The following is an 11,470-nucleotide window of genomic DNA, read 5'->3' as shown; positions in this document are numbered from 1 at the left end:
CTCTCTCTCTCTCTCTCTCTCTCTCTCTCTCTCTCTCTCTGTCTTTCTCGTACCCTTTCCTCCCTCCTTCCCTCTCTCCCCCCTCTATTGTTTGACTGTTTCCTTTGTTTTTTGACTTTTAAATATTGTTTTGTTTCAGTGGGGAGGCTGCACATGAGGGGATAGGGAGATAAGTGGATTCAGGATGCATGTTGTGAAATCCACAAAGAATCAATAAAAGTTAAGTAAAAGAAGAAAGACAATTTGAATATACTTAACATTACTAAAGTGACACTAAATTCTTTATTATAAATGTATTTTTAATTAATTAAATAAAAATTATTTAAAATCAAACATTAAAATTCATGAAATCTGCAGCCTTGCTGCAGCAAAGTGCAAAAGCAATTGTTTGTTCCAGCACCTTTCCAAGATCAACACCCTCTTTTCATTGACCCTGAGTTTCTCTCTTTCTGTTTCCTAAGAACAACACAATTCAAGACTTTTATTTATTTAACTATGTATTTGGGGGTTAGTATCCTAGAAACATAATATTTGTATGTGGTTTTTAGTGATTGGCTCATTTTTGTTTGTAGGGACAGGATTTCTTTGTATAGTCCTACTTGTCCTGGAACTTGTGCTTTAGACTAGGTTGGTCTTGACTTCTGCCTCCCGAATGCTGGGCTTAATGCTGTGCATCACCACCTCGTCTATGGCTTATGAATCTTATAAATTATGTTTACCACAGCTTACTGTTATTTGTTCATCCATTTTATTAGCTATTTTTCTTGTTTCTGTAACAAAATACCAGAGAGAAAGCTATTTAAGGGATGAAAACCCTACACTGCCTTATAATCTGAGGACATCATTCCACTATGGTGGAGGAGATATGGCTCCAGGCAGAGAAGGCATGACAACAGGAGCAGAGGGCCACCTGATCAGGTTGCATCTCTGGTGAGGAAGCAGACATAAGCCAGAAGTGGGGCTGTCCTATAAAGCCTAGAGACTTAGCATAGTGACTCATTTCCTCCAGCAAGGCTCCATCCACCTCCTAAAAGTTTCATAACCTTCTAAAACACCACCACCATCCGAAAACCATGTATTCAGTCACATGGATATAACTATGAGGGACATTTCACATTCACACCACAACATTCATAAGAAAATTGGCATATTTCTCTATGAACTCCATAATCATGTAATTAATGCATGTGAGTTATAAGATAGATAATATTTTATCTATTTGTTTGTTTGTTTGTTTTTGTTTGTTTGTTTTGGTTTACTTAAACAGGGTTTCTCTGTGTACTTTTGGTGCCTGTCCAGGAACTAGCTCTTGTAGACCAAACTGGTCTCAAACTCACAGAGATCCACCTGCCTCTGCCTCCCATATTCTGGGATTAAAGGCATGCACCACTACTGCCCTGCAATAGATGGCATTTTAGAAAACTGTATTGAACAAATACAATTCATATATGACTTGAAATTTGGAGTCTTTACATATTTGTCAACAACTTAAAATATAAGATTTTCAGTTAGAAAACCTAACTCTTAGGTACCACTCCCCTAAAAATAAGAGAGCATGAAGCAGGTTGGGTACAATGATCTGATTGCAGCTGCTCAGGAGATCATGTTGGGATGTTTGTGATCTGAAGTCATCCAAGGTAATTTAGCAAGGACCTGCTTTAAATACAGGAAACTGTGTATAATACTAACTTATTTGTCTGGAGTAATTCTTCCAAACTTAAGAAACTACTCTTGATATAAAATGCTATCTAATGTTATAGGCTTAAAGATGAATTAGTTCAAGGATATTTTAGTCAAATTAATGAAGGATAAAGTAAGAGTGTTTGAGCAACATCATTACACTTTGAACTTTTTTCTTTCTAAATGGCTATGTATTTGAAGAAGCATCAGCCCGATTCAAAAAACCTGGCACTTACTTTAACTATGGATATAATACAATGTTCTATAAAGTATGATATTTTACTTCAAAGTTGTGCTTTGTTTTCAGATGGTAGCCCTAACAAGCCTAAATTATCCTGTCTGTGTATCCATGTTCTTTCCAAAATTGAACATTTCAGAAAGCTTGGAAGCCTGTATTGAATATCTCAGTTTCTTCTGTTAGATAGGTTTCTTATCAAACCAGCCGTGGAACTTTTCTACATAATCATTAAAATAAACTTGGGTTATATCCTATGTTCTGTTCCAGCACTATATATCTCCTGTTTTTTAATACACAGTTATTGATATCTCCTGTTTTTTTTAATACACCGTAATTCGGGTTTTCTTTCTTTTTTGTTTTGGTTAGGACTCATGAATACATTGTGCTAACTTTTGTTTCCTTTCCTTTGGTTTCTTTTTATATCTTCTTAAATATTTATTGAATATTCACTAGACACTAGGGTCTAGCGGCTAGACAATGATTGGTTCAGACAACACTCCCTGATTTCATAAGTCTCATGATGTGCTGATCAACTTGGTACAAGCCACTGTCAGATGGGAAGAGTGAACATCCATTGAGGAGTTGCCTCTCATGATGGCTTGTCGCCATGTCTGTGGGGGCATTTTTATTTAACAAATGAATCATTCTGGTTATTATTGGAATTTTTTGTACGTGTATAACTTACTACATATTCATAATTGTAGTGTTAATATTAATATTAAAGAAAAACCTAGACAATATATTAAATAAAACCAATATTAATAAAAATTGTGAAAAATCACTTTTCTTTTAATGGTCCCCTAGGAATCCCATAATTTTCTTTGAAATTGGTATAGTTCAACTAATATAATCTGAACAACATGGTTTGTATTCTTTACTCTGCACAATAGTGGTTGTAACAACAGCTTCTTTATGTAGGCATTTAGGGCTATAAACTTTTCTCTTAACACTGCTTTCATTGTGTCCCATAAATTTGGGTATATTGTGTGGTCATTTTTTATTGAATTTTAGGAAGTCTTTTATTTCTTCCTTGACCCACTGATGATTCAGGTGAGCACTGTTTATTTTCCCTGTGTTTGTGGGCTTTCTGGAATTAGTGTTGCTGTTTAATTCTAGTTTTACTCTATGGTGATCTGATAAGAAACATGGGGTTATTTCGATCTTTTTTTTTTATCTATTGAGGTTTGTTTTGTTACTGAGTATGTGGTCAATTTTTGAGAAGTTTCCATGAGGTGCTGAGAAGAAGATATATTCTTTTATCTTTGGATGAAATATTCTATACATGTCTGTTAAGTCCATTTGAGTCATAACATCTGTTAGTTCCCTTATTTCTCTGTTAATTTTTGTCTGACTGACCTGTTCAGTGGTGAGAGTAGGGTATTGAAGTCTTCCACTATTAGAATGTGTAGTTTAATGTATGATTTAAGCTTTGGAACTGTTTCTTTTATATATGAGGCTGCTTTTGTGTTTGGGGCAAAGATGTTCAGTATTGAGATTTCCTCATGATGGATTTTTCCTGTGACTATTATGAAATGTCCTTTTTTTGTCTTTTTTGATTGATTTTAGATTGAAGTCTATTTTGTTAGATATTAGAATAGCTACACCAGAATATTATTATTATTATTATTATTATTATTATTATTATTATTATTATTAAAAATTTCCACCTCCTACCCTCCTCTCATTTCCCTCCCCTATCCCCCCACTTCCCTTCCCCCTTCCTCTCCAGTCCAAAGAGCAGTCAGGATTCCCTGCCCTGTGGGAAGTCCAAGGTCCTCCCCCATCCATCCAGGTCTAGGAAGATTGAACATCCAAAAAGACTAGGCTCCCACAAAGCCAATACATGCAGTAGGATCAAAACCCAGTGCCATTGTCCTTGGCTTCTCAGTCAGCACTCATTGTTCGCCATGTTCAGGGAGTCCGGTTTGATCACATGCTCCATCAGTCCCAGTTCAGCTGGCCTTGGTGAGCTCCCATTAGATCAGCCCCAACGTCTCAGTGGTTGGGTGCACCCCTTGCTGTCCTGACTTCCCCAAAGAAAAACATATAGTTATCCTCCTGGATATTGGAAGTAGATAAGATGGCCAGGCAAAAATTGGGAACTTGGGAGTGGGGGTGGGGTAGAAATAAGTGGATATGGGGAGAGAAAAGTGAGAAGGGGAGGATGGGGAGAGCTTGGGGGAATGGGAGGGTTGGGATGGAAGAAGGGTAGATATGGGAGCAAGGAAGTATATATCTTAATTAAGGGAGCCATTTTAGGTTTGGCAAGAGACTTGACTCTAGAGGGATTCTCAGGTGTCCAAGGAGATGTCTCTAGCTAGTTCCTTGGGCAGCTGATGAGAGGGAGCCTGAAATGGCCCTATCCTATTGCCATTTGAATATCTTGCATATCACCATAGAACCTTCATCTGGCGATAGAGATAGAGCCCATATTGGAGCACTGGACTGAGCTCCCAAGGTCCAAATGAGGAGCAGAAGGAAGGAGAACATGAGCAAGAAAGTGAGCACCAGCATTTTTTTTAGGTCCATTTGATTGGAAATTTTTTCCCCAGCCTTTTACTCTAAGGCAATGTCTGTCTTTGAGGTTGAGGTGTGTTTCTCATTGATACTTTGTATTTTAATAATTATGGCTTCTCATTTTTTTCACAGACTTTCTTCTGTGTTTATTTCTCTCTTTAGCCTCAAATATCAATTCTTATATTTTTTCTGTTATATAAATTGTTTTAAGCTATTTACATTGTGGACAGTTTGTTTGTTTCCTTGTTTTTCTTTTTATCCTTCAATTATAATGGATAATTTTGCTGATTTTATTAGTCTAGACTGGCTGTCAAGTCTTTTTGAACTTGGAATGCATTGCTTTATGTTCTACTGCTTTCACAGTTTTCCCTGAAAAACCACCTGTAATTTTGATGGGTTTTCCTTTATATATGAGTTGTATTTCTTCTCTTTCTCTCTCTTACATCTTTTAATACCCTTTCTTTGTTATATACTTAATGTTTTAACTATATTTTGTACCTTAGGATTTCTGCTGCTGTGAAAAGACACTATGACCACAGCAATTCTTATAAAGGAAAACATTTAATTGGTGTCTTACAGTCCAGAGGTTCAGTCCATTATCATCATGGTGGGAAGTTTGGTAGCTACATCTTGATCAGAAAGCAATAGGAAATGGACTGTCTCACTGGGAGTAGTTTGGGCACAGGCAGCCTCAAAGCCCACCCCTACAGTGACATAATTCCTCCAACAAGGCCACACCTACTCCAAAAAAAAAAACCATACCCCCTAACAGTAATACTCCCTTTGAGGGCCATTTTCTTTCAAATCACCACATAGTGTGAGAATTTTCTTTTCTGATCTTGTCTATTTGGTGTTTACTGTGCTTCTTGGATCTGTATGGATATTTTGTTCTTTAGTTGGCAGAAGTTTTCTTCTATGATATTGTTGAAGACCTGGTTTGTATCATTGATTTGGGTCCCCTCTTTCTCATCTATACTTGCAATCTGAAGATCTGATTTTCTCTTGTTGTCCCATATTTCCTGTAAGTTCCTCTTGTGTATGTGTGTGTGTGTGTGCATTAATTTTCATATTCCTTGATTATTTGTTCTAAATCTTCATCTTTGAGTCCTGATTCATTCTACTCATAAGCCTTTCCTCTGAGTTCTCTCATTGAGTTTTTTAATTCCATTGCCATTTAACCTTAAATCCCCCTGTTCAGTGTTTCTTTCTCATGTCATTGGTTTTCTTTGTCATTCTCATCAGCCATTTGGTCGTGTTTTCTTGAGCATCATTCAGGTGTTTATTTCCCTAAATTTTATTGAACTGGTGTGTGTGTTCTTTAAATTCCTTGAGTTCTTCGATGAAGTTTGTGGTTATTCTTTTAAATTCTATGTTCTGGAGTTCACACAGATGAAGGCAAACATTTCTAGATGACTAGTAGGTTGTGGCAAGAACATATTGGGTCAATCTTTTACATTGTTTGTATTTTGCAGTAAGATGTGGGCATGTAGACTTCTATTGTTAGTTCAAAGTCTGAATTGAGCAGACTAGGTTTGAGCAGAAGAGAGAATCTGTAGGCAGGTTCAGCCTAGATATTGGAAATTACTTGCATAGAATGAAGTCTGGTCACAGAGGGAACGAGGCTGGTATTCAGGATACACTTCTTAGTCTCTGTCTGGAGTGTGGGTGCAGATATGGCTGGGTAGAATAGTTAGATGTGCCATGCTGGTGGCTAATGGGTTAGGGAATAGGTAGGTAGGGTTCTCGGAAGGGCCTAGATATTGTTTGCCGTGAAAACAGGGATGTCCATAGTAGACTGGGATGTGGGCATAATTAGGTCTGTGGGAGTGTATGTGAATGGGGAACGTCCAGGAGCTCACCAAGTTTGTTCCTGGAGAAAGATATGGAAAATATGGTCTGGCAGAAAGATTGGATATGGAACAACAGGAATCTATGGGTGGTGACAAGAAGAGCTGGTTGTGGAGAATTCCTAAAAGTAGGTTGTGGCACGGGCAGTTATGGCTAACCTAGACTGTCCCTTTGGATGTGCAATCTGGGTTAGATCGAGTGGGTTGGGGAGAAGGTATGGGTAAGAAAGGGTTAGGGAGATGCACCAGAGATAGACCCTGGATAAGAATGTGAGTGATATCTCTGGGCAGAGATTGAATGCAGTGCAGAAGGATTCTGTCGGTGGGTGGTGGCGGGTTTTAATCAATTGTTTTTCTTTTTTCATTACTGTTTAATCTTTTCTAGTGGTATCATCTAGCTATCATTTTTACTTCCCAATATAAGGATGTGGCAGATTTGGAATGGATTAAACAGGACTAACCCTTAAAATATAATCAGACAACTTGAATAGTAAGTAAAGACGAAAGGCCAAATGGAAGATGTTGTTACTTTCACTGTGGAAACATGCTTATTCTCCAGGCCAAACTGCAATTTACACTCAACAAAATGTTGCTTTTTGTCCCCTCACTTAGGCTTGTATGGTACAGAGCACATGTTTGTACAAATTGATGCTATAGAGGCTCTAGCAGGAGTATTCTTGTCTCTAATTCTATAGCATCTCTAGCAGGTGCAGTATAGGATAGTCACAGTTTAAGCAAACATTGAATTTTTTTATTAATATTATAATATGCCCTGATTAAACAGTTCACTATTTTAGTCTTTGGAATGCTCCTCCTGTGTGTGTGGTGTAGTGTACATACTTGCTAGGATAGGTATGTGCACGTGTGAATGTCGGTACACGTGTATGTGCATGAATGTGCAGCCCTAAGATCAATGTCAGGTATCTTTCTCTAGAAGCTTTCCTCCTTTAAACAATTTTGTTCTCAGATGGGATCTTTCAGTGAATCAGCTCATGCATTCAACTAGACTGACTGGCCAATGGGTTCTACGAACTCCCCTGTTCCTGCCTCCCCACTGTGTTCAGCTTTTTTTTTTAACTTTTTGTTTGCTCTTTGTGATCTTTATATAATGCATCTCAATCCCATTTATTTCCCTGTCCCTTTATATCAGCTGTTTGCCCTTGCAATCTCTCCCCCAAATAAAATAAAATTTAAGAGAAAAGAAAAAGAGAGGAAAAAGAGAAAAAGAAAAAACCGTGACATGGGAGCTTTAGTGTGAGACAGCAAGTCACATAGTAACAACTTCAGTCCATATCTTTACTCGCAAGTGTTCATTACAGAGTCATTGATCTTGTTCTAGGCCTCTTGTTTCTGCTACACTGTTGACACTGGGCCCTCCCAGGTCTCTTCTTGGAAATCCTGCTGTGGTCCTGTATCATGGAGATCCTGCAGCTTTGGGTCTGCAGGACCAGCCCCTTCATGTGCACCAGCAGATCACAGATGGGGTGGATGCTGGGGTGGACCAACTCAGTCCTGGTTCTGGGCCTGGGTGGTTGCAGAGTTTGCCAGCTCTTCCCAGTCTTCACCACCAGGGTGAGCTCTCCAGTTCACCCTATACAGCAAGAAGCAAGGGGCGCGGCGGTTTTTCCTGTTTTCACACTCTCAGAGCTGGTTCAATTTCACCTATACCACTAGGGTAAGCTCTACTGTGCTGCCCAGTAAAGAAGGCGCAGTAGCCGCTCTCCTATTGCTGCAGCTGGTGAGAGTCAGAGACAGTGCTCCTTTTTCATGACCTCAATCCAACTCTTTTTTTTTTTTTAAATTTATTTATTTATTGAGGATTTCTGCCTCCTCCCCACCACCGCCTCCCATTTCCCTCCCCCTCCCCCGATTAAGTCCCTCTCCCTCATCAGCTTGAAGAGCCATCAGGGTTCCCTGACCTGTGGGAAGTCCAAGGACCGCCCACCTCCATCCAGGTTTAGTAAGTTGAGCATCCAAACCGCCCAGGCCCCCCCAAAGCCAGCACGTGCAGTAGGACTACAGAGAACTCAAGAACAAGGGCAATGGGTTTTTGATCAATCCAACTCTTAAACCCACCACAGGCAGTGAGGAGCAAGTGTGGGGTGGGGGGGGGAATCCAGATAAGTGGACCTCCTGTGTTGACATATCATTATTGATTGCTAAAGAAATATGTTAGTGTGTTGTGGAGCTCATTGTGCTTCTTCATAAAACATCAACTCGTTTCCTTTATGTTTGATATATTTTCTATTTCCTTTGAGGACTAAAAAACAAATGTTTATAAAATCATGTATTAATTATATAATCCGATAAAAAATTTGTTATAAATAACTGTAATACAATCAGAAAGAATACTTTCTATTTAAATGATAAAGAACTAAGAACCAATTTTCATGGTCATTGTTTTCTTTATTATGCCTGCTAGTTTTTTTCTCTCGAGTTACCATTCCTGCGTGTTTACTATAAAATAGTCAATTTAATCTGTCTTCCATTATAAAATTGGTATTTCACACCATATAAGTAAAACATTTACTTAATTTTCTGTCAACTTGTTGATATATTAAATCAATTCATCCATCCTTCGAATACTTTTTCCCCTACATGCACTCCATATAACTTCATTGAATTGTATTTTGGAAATGACTGTTAACAAGAGACAAGACTTTTGCCATCACAGAGGTCAAAGCTTGGTTGCAGAAATAAATGGGGTAGGGGAGGGTCAGTTGATGAATGAACTAGAAGTATAGATATTGTGCTGATTATTTAATGAAAACAAGTACACGATTCTTCTAAGTGTCTGTAAAATGTGATAAACTCATCAAGTATTGGGCATAAAGAATGTGAATAATTTGTCTTCTCGCTCCTCTAATAAATCCATATAGCTTTTTTTTATTTGAGTCAAATGTAACTTTCTATGTATGATACAAAGTAATGATTAGGGGTTGATACCATCTTTGAGAAAAGAACATTGAAGAGAAACCATTAAAAGAACAGAGAAATAAGGTTAGAGTTAAGGTTCATTCTGAACAATGTAATATGGCATATGTGTTCTCTGAGTCAGTAATAATGGTTATGAATTATAAATCATAAAACATAAATTTCTATTTAAAAGTTTATGATGTTAGTTATACTGTATATTTTTAAAATAACAAAGCTATTATAGTTGGAAACTCTATCTCAAACTCTAAAATAATGTGGCTAGTAAAACTTTGTAGACAATGTATTCCTTTCTGCACTGAGAATTTCTATCCCACATAGTAAAATAAATTTCACTTTATAAGAATCAATAAAAACTTTCACAAGTAAATAAATCAGGGGAGCAAGTGATCACTTTAAAAAGTCATGAACAGCTGAAGGTTTACTTGTGTTCATAAACAATTACTAAATCCTACCCTCACAACATAGCTACCCAAACTATTGGATGACTCAAAGTATTGAACTACTTGAAGCTGCTTTCCTATTAAATTCAATTGAGATGATATATATGATATTTTCTTTTTCTTAGTGATTATTTTTAATCATGTGAAGAGATAATCAGTGTCTTTACACAGGCACCCCAAACAGAAGCAAGGTAGAACCCTTGAGGGGAAAGAAATAGAAGATTGAAGGACTTGTATTGATTGACTCCGATCAATTGTTAGTTTGACAAAGAGTTGTAGCTCCTGCTCTCACAAGGGTCTTAGGGAGGATCCACTTGAGAAATTTGGTCCTTTCTGGCAGAAGTGCTGAAAGGGTAGACAGAAGGCTTACCACAGGGGTCCAGATTTCAGCAAACAGACCATTTCTAGGTCTTATGGCAGTAGAAGTCTTTTTATAACTGGGCAAAGAACCAAAGAAGACCTAAATATTCTGCGATAGCTGGGGCAGAATGGTGGTAATCAAAGGCCGCAGAGGTGGAGATCTGTATATGGAGCAACAATAGGAAATGTATAGAAACCTAAGTGTTTAGTTGGCTTTTGGTATATATGTGAAATCATGAGAAAAATATGAGAACAATCATGTGGACTATAAAATGCCTACTGCATGATATTATGTTCTAGTTTTTTTTGCTTTAATATTTATTTATTTATTTATTTAAGATTTCTGCCTCCTCCCCTTCACCACCTCCCATATCCCTCCCCCTCCCCCAGTCAAGTCCCCCTCCCTTATCAGCCCAAAGAACAGTCCGGGTTCCTTGCCTTGTGGGAAGTCCAAGGACCTCCCACCTCCTTCCAGGTCTAGTAAGGTGAACATCCAAACAGCCTAGGCTCCCAAAAAGCCAGTACGCGCAGTAGGATCAAAACCCAGTGTCCATGTTCTTGACTTCTCAGCAGTCCTCATTGTCCGCTATGTTCAGCGAGTCCGGTTTTATCCCAGGCTTTTTCAGACCCAGGCCAGCTGGCCTTGGTGAGTTTCCGAAAGAACATCCCCATTGTCTCAGTGTGTGGGTACACCCCTCGCGGTCCTGAGTTCCTTGCTCTTGCTCTCTCTCCTTCTGCTTCTGAATTGGACCTTGGGATTTCAGTCGGGTGTTCCAATTTGGTTCTCTGTCTTTGTCTGCTTTCATCGCCTGATGAAAGTTAATCTCCAGGAGGATGACTATATGTCTTTCTTTGGGTTCACCTTCTTATTTAGCTTCTCTAGGATCACGAATTATAGGCTCAATGTCCTTTATTTATGGCTAGAAACCATATATGAGTGAGTTTTATTTATGGATGTTTAAGACATTCATTTTAATTGATTTTTTATGTTTCCTAGACTTTTCCTTATAATTTCTTCTTCCCAAATACTTACCTAACATGAAGTGAGATGTAATCTGCACGTTTCAAAAGAAAATGTTAAATTAACAAGAAAATGTGACATATTTAGAGGATAACAGATTTGCTCTTGTTAAGGGGGCTGGTGAAAGCATGATAAAATCATAGAGAAGGTGATGCTGGAAACACATTTTAAAGAAATTAGACTCATAAGCATGAAATACAGAGGAAAGATTGCATCATTATAGCAGGAAACTAATTTACTAATAATATATTGAAGGAACAATGAGCTGAGTAAGTTGTAGTAGTAGCAACTTAGGCAGGAGCAGAGGCTGATGGTTAGAGTTAGTGCTAAGTTGCTCTTTCACTAGCCGACTTCTTGGAAAGGAAAATATGAACTTACAACATGTGTTATTTCTTATGAACATTGATTGATCTGTGTAAAAACTAATGTT

The sequence above is a fragment of the Microtus ochrogaster genome, chromosome 5 (genome assembly GCF_000317375.1).
Source record: "Microtus ochrogaster isolate Prairie Vole_2 chromosome 5, MicOch1.0, whole genome shotgun sequence".
Taxonomy (NCBI): Eukaryota; Metazoa; Chordata; class Mammalia; order Rodentia; family Cricetidae; genus Microtus; species Microtus ochrogaster.
Note: the sequence above shows the minus strand (reverse complement) of the source record.